Source organism: Urocitellus parryii, chromosome 5, assembly GCF_045843805.1.
Source record: "Urocitellus parryii isolate mUroPar1 chromosome 5, mUroPar1.hap1, whole genome shotgun sequence".
Lineage (NCBI taxonomy): Eukaryota > Metazoa > Chordata > Mammalia > Rodentia > Sciuridae > Urocitellus > Urocitellus parryii.
Window position 1 is genome coordinate 102,672,979 of NC_135535.1, and position 11,790 is coordinate 102,684,768.

Below are 11,790 nucleotides of genomic sequence, written 5' to 3' on the forward strand. Positions count from 1 at the left end.
GGCAAGAATTTTGCTTTCAATAACAATATAGAAAGAATGTCCAAATTTAATTGGTGGGTACTGTTAATAATCTGAAAAACATAAGAACTGGGAGAGGTAACAGAAAAATGAAGACTTTTTTGGGGGGTTGGAGGTTCTGGGGATTGAATCCAGGGGTGTTTTATCACTGAGCTGAGTCCCTAGTCCTTATTTATTTATTTATTTATTTTTAAATTTCACATGGTCTAGCTAAATTGCTCAGGCTGGCTTTGAATTTGCCACCCTTCTCAGAGCTCCCTCAGATCCTCCTCAGACTGCTGAGTCACTGGGATTACAGGGATATACCACCTTACCTGGCTTGAAAATTTTTCAAGTGGAAAAAAGTAATGCTTCATTATTTTTCCACCAAATTCTAGAGGAATTACTAACATAGTTGGCATGTAATAAAAGGAGAAAGCAGTGATTATCTGGAAGTAGAATTAATTCATTAAAACATGTTAAACTTTTCCCAATAAGGTTAATAAAATCAGGAAGCTTAAAGTCCAGGGTTTCCAAATCCAGGTACTATTGACATTATTCATTATGGGTTCTGTCCTGTATATCATAGGCTGTTTAGCAGCATTCCTGGCCTCTAAACCTTAGCTGTCAGCACTTCCTTTGCCACATTTGAGACAACCAAAACTATCTCCAAAAATTGCCAAATGTCCTTGGGGAGCAAAATGACCACTGGTTGAGAATAATAACTGTCTTTTCAAAATTGTACACCTTAATTTCAATAAGGCATTTGAAATTTGGTTTCAGGAAGATTTCTGAAGAAAATCTCTAATAAGACCCATGTGTAAAAGGCTAAAATACCCCACTCATCTGAAACTCAAATCTTTGGAAAACTCACTGATTTTGAAGATAGGTTAGAAAAATAATCTGGTACTGTAGCCCATTCCAGCTACTTGAGAAGCTGAGGCACTAAAATCACAAGTTCCAGGCAGCCTGGAGAGAACTTTTTCTCAAAATAAAAATTAACGAGTGGGGATGTAGCTAAATAGTGAAGTGTCCCTGAGTTCAATCCTTAGTATTGCAAAAGATAAAAAGTGTCTCACTAAAATTCAGAGCTTTACCTTCATTCATTTACTCATAAAAGCACTTCTTTGGCCCCCCTCTAAGGAGGCTTATCCTTTCTCCTTTTAAATATAAATCTTGCAAAAAATACAAGTCAAAATGCTAACATTCCTTACAGAACTTAAATTGATTACTTGATATCTAATCCCAACAACAAATTAGAAGAAAATTAGAAGTCATATAGCATAGTTAGACTCTGACACACTAAGGATAACAGGAAAGAAAATATATAAAAGGTGAACATTTCTTTTTTTTTTTTTTAAGAGAGTGATAGAGGGAGAGAGAGAGAATTTTTTTTTTTAATATTTATTTTTTAGTTATCGGTGGATACAACATCCTTGTTTTTATGTGGTGCTGAGGATCGAACCCTGGCCGCACGCACTACCGCTTGAGCCACATCCCCAGCCCGAAAGGTGAACATTTCTGAGAGAATTGCAGATCAAAGGGGTAAAAGTCCTACATTTTATGGTTGTTATTCAGATCACTTTAGTCCTTAGCATGCTACCTTAAAAGAAATGTGGCTAGGACTATGACATTTCTGGAAACAGGGTCATGGTATGTTCCCTGGAGGAAGAAATGTTGTTTAGCAAAAGGAATAAAAGACACTAGGGAAGAGCTGGGCGTGGTGACACATGCCTGTAATTCCAGTGACTCCAAGGGCTGAAGCATGAGAAACACCAAGTTCCAGGTCGGCTTCAGCAACTTTGAAAGACCCGGTCTCAAAATAAAAATTAAAAAACAAAAAAAGGCTGGGTATTTATTGGAGGTAGAATGCTCCTGGGTTCAATCCCCACCCCCCCACACCCCCCAAAAAAAGAACATGATAACTTTACATATTTGATGTTTCAAAAAAAGTATTTTTAGTAACCCCTGATGGAAATGGCATCATATTTATATTACATTTATAATCACCTTGTTATGGTTTAGATGTGAGGTGTTCCCCAAAAGCTCACGTGAGATAATTCAAGAACAATATTTAGAGGTCAAATGATTAGACTATGAAAGTTGTAACCTAATCAATTGATTAACCCTCTGATATGGATTAACTGGGTGGTAACTGTAGGAAGGTTGGGTATGGCTGAAAAAGATAGGTCACTGAGGGGCATGTCTCTGGGGTGTAAATTTTGTCCTTAGTGAATGGGGCTCTCTCTCTTTCTTGTCCTGAGCTATTTTCCTTTGCCATGCCTTCTGAAGAAGGCCTGATGTTCTGCTTTACCCAGGCCCAGAACAATAAAGTCCACTATCTGTGGATTGAGACCTCTGAAACTAAATCAAAATAAACTTTTCTTATATGTTGTTCTTGTCATGTATATTGGTTACAGTGACTCAAAGCTAAATAAAACACACCTCAATAAAACAGAAGGAAATCTTTTCAGAATTAGAGCTATCTAAAATATATCTAAAATAAAATATAATATAATAAACTATCTAAAATATAATAAACTACTATATTTCTCATTGATAACTTAGCCCCTGATTTCCAGATATAAATTATATAATATACATATTATATATAATTTTTCAATATTGGGGATGAAATCTTCCACTCAAGTGACCAAAAAGCATCTCAAACTAAGCATAGCCAAAGGAGAAACCATGATTTATCTTCCAAACTTGTCAATCTTATTTTCCTCTCATCTTTTCTATTTTAGTAAATGTTGTCACTATTCATTCTATCACAAAACTTTAAAAGTTTGGAGTCATTCATGATTTTTCTCTTTTCCACACTTCCCATAGCAAAACCTGTCAGCATTACCTCCAAAATACATCCAGATTCCTCATACTCACATCTCTGCTGAATCACCCTGGTCAAGACCATTATAACCTGTCACCGGAACTATTACAAGGATATCCTACCAGATTATGGATTTGGTAGGATACTCTTTTACAATGCATTCTTCACAGGGCTATCAAAACAGTGTCTGAGTTGGGTGTGGTGGCACACGCCTGTAATCCCAGCAGTTTGGGAGTTTGAGACAGGAGGATCACAAGTTCAAAACAAGCCTCAGAAATGGCAAGACACTAAGCAACTCAGTGAGACCCTGTCTTTAAATAAAATACAAAATAGGACTGGGGATGTGGCTCAGTGGTCGAGTGCCCCTGAGTTCAATCTCTAGTACCACCACAGCCCCACCCCCCACACCCCCACCAAAAAAAACAGTGTCTGAGCTGGGTGTGGTGGTGCACACCTGTAATCCTAGTGGCTTGGGAGACTGAGGCAGGAGGGTCACAAGTTCAAGACCAGCCTCAGCAATTTAGCAAGGCCCTAAGCAAGTAAATAAGACTCTGTCTCAAATTAAAAAATAAAAAGGATTGGGTATGGTGGCACAGGCCTGTAATTCCAGGAGCTCAAGAGGTTGAGGCAGGAATATCGTGAATTCAAAGCCAGCCTCAGCAAAAGTGAGGCGCTTAAGCAATTCAGTGAGACCCTCTCTAAATAAAATACAAAATAAGGACAAAATAAGGGGTTTGGGGATATAGCTCAGAGGCAGAGCACTCGCCTAGCATGTTTGAGGCACTGGGTTTGATCCTTAGGACCATGTAAAAATGAAACAAATAAAATAAAGCCATGCTATCCATTAACAACTACCAAAAAAAAAAAAAGGCTGGGGATGTGGCTCAGTGGTCGAGTACCTCTGAGTTCAATCCCTGGTACCCCCAAAATTAAACAAAACAAAATAAAATAATAAAACAAAATAAAAACGGCTGGGATGAGGTTCAGTGGTAAAGCACCTGAATTCAATCTCTGGTACCAAAACAAAACAAAACCCTAGAAAGCAGTATCTGTATCTGACCCCTCCTCCCCCACGTCTCTTTTTCCAGTCTATTTAACACTCTTGCCCTGATTTATTAATATCAAGACATACAGGATTATAAAATATTTTCTCAGTCCTTTCTGCTTTTCAGCCTGCCTGGAGATATCTTCAAATGCCTGGATCCTTTTTGTCATTCAAGTCTGAGCTCAAAAGCCTCTTCCTCAGAGAGATCTCCTTGACCAGGTTATCTAATGTTGCCCCTTTAGCCACATACCATGGATCATATTGCCTTGTTTTAATTTTTTGTAGTTCTTATTACTCCTGAAAATTATTTATTTGGTTATTGTTTGTCCCCATTATAGTAGGGACTTTTTCTATCAACATTATTTGTTGCATATCCTTTTTTTTAAACCCAGGGGCATAGGCTCTAAATCTCCATCCCTTTTTTATTTTTATTTTGAGACAGGTTCTTGCTAGCTTGATCTTGCAGTCCTGTCTTAGTCTCCAGTATTCCTGGGATTACAGGTGCCATGCCCAGCTGCTTCATTTTTAATGTCTAGAGGGAATCTGATATATACTAGATCCTCAAGTAATATTTGTTTAATAAAAGGATAATCAAATAATGATGTACACGAGCTGGATAACTACTCCTACATTGGGTAGAAAATTGGACTACACAATTATACATTGCTAGGAATTATTGATAATTCAATGGGATTAGTGACTATTAATTTACAATAGTACCAATCCTCTGCTCAGTTGTCTTGATTATTTTCAGCATCCTGGGTGCAGTGTCAAACAAAGTTAAAACAAATCTTAGGGATTTTTCAGGTGGGTGAACGAGACAGACTACTGGACAAGGGACTGGAGGACAGGAATTGGCAAATTTTTTTTCTGTAAAAGGCCAGATATAAATATTTTAGGCTTTGGGGGGCCACAAAGTCTTGTTGTGGCTATTCAACTTTGCTTTTATAGCACAAAAACAGCCACAGACAATAAGAAAATAAATGGCTGTGATTGTGTTCTGATAAAACTTTATTTATAAAATTGTTGACAAATCTATAAACCAGTTTGCTAACAAATGATTTAGGATATTGGGAAGATAACCAATAGGGAAGAAAGTGAAAAGAGATGGAAAAGTTGTCTATTAATGAGTAGCAAGCCACTCAAAACTCAGTGGCTTTAAAGATTTTTATTTTATTCATCATTTTGTGAGTCAAAAATTTGTGAGGGGCTCAGATGGATGGCTCTACTCTGTTCCATTCAACATTAGCTGGAGTGACTTGATAGTAAGGATCCATGCCCAAGATGGCTTATTTGCATAACTGGCAAAGTACCTTGGTGTTATAGTCCAGCTTGGTCCACTGGCAGACATAGTGTACCAACTCCACTTCTCCACATCTTGGCTAATTGCTTCAAACTTTTAATTGGAACTACTGATGGGAGGGCTGTGGTTTCTCCTATATGGGTCGGTCCACAGATCTACTTAGGTTCCCTCATGGAATTGCAGATGAGTTCCAAGAGTAAGTGTTTCAAAAGGCTAGAAGAGAAGCTGAAAGGCTTCTTATGATCTAAGAAGACTTAAGTCTTGGAAGTTCCAGAACATCTAGTTCACCACATTATATTAGTTAAGTCAGTAAGGCCAGAACTGAAATAGGGAAAGAAGGATTAGCCGTCATTTCTCAATAGGTGGAGAAGCAAATATTTTGTGGTCACCTTTAATCTACCAGAGGCCAATGGATTGAAGATCTCAATAAGATAGAAGAATAGTTTAAAATTTTAAAACTTCTGCCACAAAGAGTGCAGTTATAGTCCAGTGGTAGAGCATTTGCCTAACTTACTTGGTGCCCTGGGTTTGATCCCCAGCATCATCATAAAACAGTCCAAGTAAGTATTTTGCCTTCCACACATTTTTTCTGGGTACTCTTCAACTTCTTTTAACTTCTAATTCTACTTCTCTTTTATTGATTTTTCCTCTTCAATAACTTTTTTAAAAATATGTTTTTAGTCGTAGATGGACATAATACCTTTACTTTGTTTATTTTTATGGGGTGCTGAGATTGAACCCAGTGTCTCACGCATGCTTGGCAAGCATTCTACCACTGAGCCACAACCCCGGCCCTCCTCTTCAATAACTTAAAAAAAAAATTGATATTTGAGACAAAGTTGCCGAGGCTGGGCTTAAACTTGAGATTCTCCTGTCTCAGTCTCTAAAGTAGCTGAAATTATACGCATGTACCACTGGGCCAAGTTTTCCTCAGGGACTCTTCAATGTTGAGTTCAGGTGATCAGATTTTCACTGGTCTTAACCTTGCCTACAGAGAATGGAGACTTCTAAAACTAGTGTTTTTTTCCCCTAGAACTTTGTTTTAGGTATTTTCTTTTCTTTTTGATACTGGGGAATGAACTCAGAGTCGCTTACGCTACCACTCAGCTACATTCCCAGCCTTGAACTTTCTTTTAAATTTCAGACCAAATTTATAGTTGATGACTACAAATATTCACATAGATATCCTGTATGTATCTCAAAATCAACATGCCTAAAACTGACCTTTCAAAATTCTTCTGCTCTTTCTCTCGACTTGCTTAATTTTATTAATGGCATTGAAAATAATCTTATTCCCCAAATAAATTTTTTTTTAATATTTATTTATTTTTTCTTACTTCTCGGCGGACACAACATCTTGGTTTGTATGTGGTGCTGAGGATAGAACCTGGGCCGCACACACGCTAGGCAAGCGAGCTACCGCTTGAGCCACATCCCCAGCCCCCCCAAATAAATTTTTGATTCTTCTATCCCCTTCACCTTCTAGTTGTTAAGTCCTTTCAAATTTGCTTTCAAAAAATGATCCACCACACTAAACTAATTATATGCAAGATTAAATTTTCTTTTGAAAATGGTGCTGTAAGGGGCTGGGGGTGTGGCTCAAGCTGTAGCGTGCTCGCCTGGGTTCAATTCTCAGCACCACATACAAACAAAGATGTTGTGTCCGCCGAAAGCTAAAAAATAAAATATTAAGAAATTAAAAAAAAAAAAAAGAATATGGTGCTGTAAGAAGTGGACAGTCAGAAGCAAGCATATGAATAAAGTTGGATCCCTTCCTCACCCTACACATAAAAATAAGATCAAAATGGGCCACATATTTAAAAGTAGTAAATTCTGAGAACTTTGGGTTTGAAAAAAATTTTTTGATATATTACCAAAAGCATAAGCAAAAACAATGAAAAATTAAGATAAATTGAACTTTATTAAAAATAACAATGTTTGACAGGCTTGGCGGTGCATGCCCATAATCTCATTAGCTCAGGAGCTGAGGCAGGAGGATGGCAAGTTCAAAGTCAGCCTCGGCAATATAGTGAAGCCCTAAACAAGTCAGCAAGACCCTGTCTCTAAATAAAATATAAAAAAAGAGCTGGGGGGGCTGGGGATGTGGCTCAAGTGGTAGCGCGCTCGCCTGGCATGCGTGCGGCCCAGGTTCGATCCTCAGCACCACATACCAACAAAGATGTTGTGTCAGACGAGAACTAAAAAATAAATATTAAAAATTCTCTCTCTCTCTCTCTCTCTCTCTCTCTCTCTCTCTCTCTCCTCTCTCACTCTCTCTTTAAAAAAAAAAAAAAAAGAGCTGGGGATATGGTTCAGTTGTTAAGTGCCCCTGGGCTTAATCCTGATACAAAAAAAAAAAAAAAAGGAATCCCATGATCCCATGATCCCATGATAGGGTTCTCTCTTAAATAATAATAACAACAATGTTTGTGCTTCAAGAAATATCATCAAGAAAGTGAAAATACAGGGCCAGGCAGGATGACACATCCCTATAAACCTAGCAACTCAGAGGCCGAAGCAGGAGGATTCCAAGTTTGAGACCAGTATTGGCAATTTAGTGAGACCCTGTCTCCTAAAAAGCCTGGAGATGTGGCTCAGGGTTGCTCCAGGGTTGAATCCCTAATAACACACACACACACACACACACACACACACACAGTAAAAATACAGTCTACATAATAGGAGAAATTATTTGCAACACATATCTTATAATGCACATATCCTAAATATTTGATAATTTACAACTCAGTAAAAGACAACCCAATTTAAAAATGGGCAAAAGAAAGACTCTTCTCCACTAGACATATAATATATAAGTCCAAAAAGCAATAAATGCTTGACATTAAAGAAATACAAATCTGCTGGGTGTGGTGGTGCACGCCTGTAATCCAGCGGGCAGGTAGGCTGAGACAGGAGGATGGTGAATTCAAAGCCAGCCTTGGCAAAAGCTAGGTGCTAGTGGTAGGCAACTCAGTGAGACCCTGTCTCTAAATGACATATAAAATAAAATAGGGCTGGGGATGTGGCTTAATGGTTCAGTCCCCTGAATTCAATCCCTGGGTACCAAAAAAAGAAAAAAAGGAAGAAATACAATGAAACCCACAATGAGATACCAATTCATACCTACTCAAATATGCTACAGTAATAAAAATAATAATACTAACAAATTTTGTTGGTGTAGATACTGAGAAATGACAAATTTCATATATTGCTGAGGGAGTATAAAATGCATACAGTGTCCCATTTTGAAAAGAGATTGGCAGTTCCTTATAAAGTTAAACGTAAGGGCTAGAAAAGCAGTTCTGTGGTAAAGCATTTGCCCAGCAAGCAAAAGGGCCATGATTTCCATTATCCAGCAACACCAAAAAAAAAAAAAAAAAAAAGAAGAAGAAGAAAAAAAAGAGAAAAAAATAGCATTTAAATGTCACAAGAGAAATGTGGAAATAACCTAAATATCTAAAGGAATTTTATTTTTGGTACTGGGGTTGGAACTCAGGGCCTCAAGAGTACTAGGCAGGCACTCTACTGCTTAACTACAAAACTACAACCCCACCTCCAGGAATTTTTTAAAAAGAATATTCTCACCTCAAACTATTATTACTTCAACTTACTGGTTCCAACTGCAATGATATATATATATATATATATATATATATTTTTTTTTTTTTTTTCAATTTCTCAGGCACGCCAAGCTCTTTTGTACCACAGGGCCCTATTTACAAGCTCCCTCTGTCAATCAAGAAGGCTCTTCCTGTGCCAGGTGCAGTGGAGCACACCTGTAATCCCAGCAACTCAGGAAGTTGAAGCAGGAGGATCTGGAGTTCAAAGCCAGGCTCAGCAGATTAGCAAGGCACTTAGCAACTCAGTGAGACCCTGTCTCTAAATAAGAATATTTTGAAAAAGGGTTGGGGATGTGGCTCAGTGATTAAACTGCCCTGGGTTCAATCCCCAGTACCAAAAAAAAAAAAAAAAGATAGGCTGGGGTTGTGGTTCAGTGGTAGGGTACTCACCTAGCATGTTCGTGAGGCCCTGGGTTCAATCCTTAGCACCATATAAAAATAAATAAAATAAAGGTATTGTGTAAAAAAAAAAATGAAAAGAAAAGAAAAGAAAGAAAGAAAGAAAAGAGAGCTCTTCTCCCATAGCTAGCATATTCCTTTGGATTCTCTTCAATGTCACCATTTAGAGAGTTCTTCCCTAATTACCCTTCTTAAAGATCTTTTCTGGTACTTTCTGTTTAAATCTTACTTACTTCAATACCCAATCTGGTTCCCATTACAGAGAAGCCTCTCAGTAGGAGTAGAATGAATAAAAGGTGTAGCCACAAATGAAATACATGTAACTGTTTAAAACATGACTAAATATATTGATTTGAACAAGTGTCTAGATACATATTTCTTCACTATATATTTTTCATTTTGGATTATATTTATATTACTTTTTCCCTTTATTAGTGTAATGTGTGTGTGTATGTGTGTATCTATCTATCTATTATATATACACACACACATACATATACATATATATACCAGGGATTGAAGTCAGAGGCACTCAACCACTGAGCCACATCCCCAGCCCACATGTACTACTGTACCCAGGCTCCCTGTATATTTTTAAAATAATATATTTTGGGGCTGAGGTTGTGGCTCAGTGGTAGAGCGCTTGCCTAGCATTTGTGAGGCACTGGGTTCAATTCTCAGCACCACATATAAATTAATAAATAAATAAAAGTCCATCAACAACTAAAAAATATTTTTAAAAAATAATATATTTTCACTGTTAAAAATTTCAAAACCAACATTATTACCCTATACATGTATGATTGCAGTAGTGGAGTGACTCTGCACCATGTACAGCCAGGGGAATAAGAAGTTGTGCTCCAATTGTATACTATATGTCAAAATGCATTCTACTGTAAAATAAGTAAATTAATTAAAAATAAAAATAAAATAAAAAGGTTCAAAAAAATTTTCAAAAAAAAAGGCAGTTGCAGTGGTGTATGCCTGTAATCTCATTGGCTTGGAAGGCTGAGGCAGGAGGGTATGGAGTTCAAAGTCAGCCTTAGCAACTTATCGAGGCCCTAAGCAACTCAGTGAAACTGTCTCTAAATAAAATATAAAAAATGGCTGAGCATGTATGGCTTAGCAGAAGCACCCCTGGGTTCAGTCCCTGGTACAAACAAACAAACAAACAAAGAAAACACACACACAAATGTAAAAATCAAAAAGTTAAAGACTTTCACAGCATTATTATTGTATTTCAAGTTTAACCATGGTTAAAAACTTGGGTGTATGTAATGCACACATATGGACACACATACTATTTTTGGAAATAAAATCACAGATGAATACATATACTTACTCCACTTGTATACATGTACAATTTTAATTTTACAAAAATGGCATTATATAAGTACATATATCATTTCAGCATTTTGTTATTTTTTTTCATCCAACAGTCACAGACATTATTTCATTAGAGCACAGAACATACTGCACAGTGATCATAATATGGTAGGGGACACCATAATTTATTGTCCATTTAGATTGCTTTTCTATTTTAAATAATGCTGCAATAAACTTTTTTTTGCATTTATTTATCTCTGTGTACTTCTGAGGGTATTTTGTAGGAAAATTCTGTATATCTAGAATTGGTAATTCAAAGATACACGTATTTTAAATTTTGAAAAATTGCTAGATTGCCGTCTCCTAAAGTACTAACTTTTATTACCATTAATTACATTATATCCCCATCAAAACTGAATATTGGGCTGGGGATCTGGCTCAAGCGGTAGCGTGCTCTTCTGGCATGCGTGCGGCCCGGGTTCGATCCTCAGCACCACATACAAACAAAGATGTTGTGTCCACCAAATACTAAAAAATAAATATTAAAATTCTCTCTCTCTCTCCCTCTCTCTCACTGTCTCTCACTCTCTCTTTAAAAAAAAAAACTGAATATTAATCATTCTTTTTAATGTGTCCAAACTTGTACATGAAATGGAAGATCATTTCTATATTTAATATCAGTGAAATAGAGTATAGTTACATATGCTTGTGTTCTTATTATGGTTGATAATGTTTTTGTGATTTATGTCCTCACATAAGATACTCATGATTACTTTAAAAAAAGCATTGGCAAGCTGGCGCCCACCTGTAATCCTAGCAGTTTGGGAGGCTGAGGCAGAAGATCGCCAAGTTCAAAGCCAGACTCAGCAATGGTGAGGTGCTAAGCAACTCAGTGAGACCCTGTCTCTAAATAAAATACAAAATAGGGCTGGGGATGTGGCTCAGTGGTCGAGTGCCCCTGAGTTCAATCCCCAGTACCAAAAAAAAAAAAAAGCCTAAAACAAAAAAGCAATGGCAAAAAGTTATATTTAGAATAATCTAATTATTAGAAATAAATAAACTGCAGAGAAACACATGTGCACAGGAAGAAAATATGAAACATTATAACAGTATTAACAGTGGCAAATTCTAGTAATTGGGATTATAGAAGTCTTTTGCTTATGCATTTTTCTAGAATTAAAACAAAACAAAACAAAAAACAAAGAATAGGGCTGTAGGTTTAATTTGGTGGAAGAGTGCTTTCTAGCATGCATGTGCGAGACCCTGG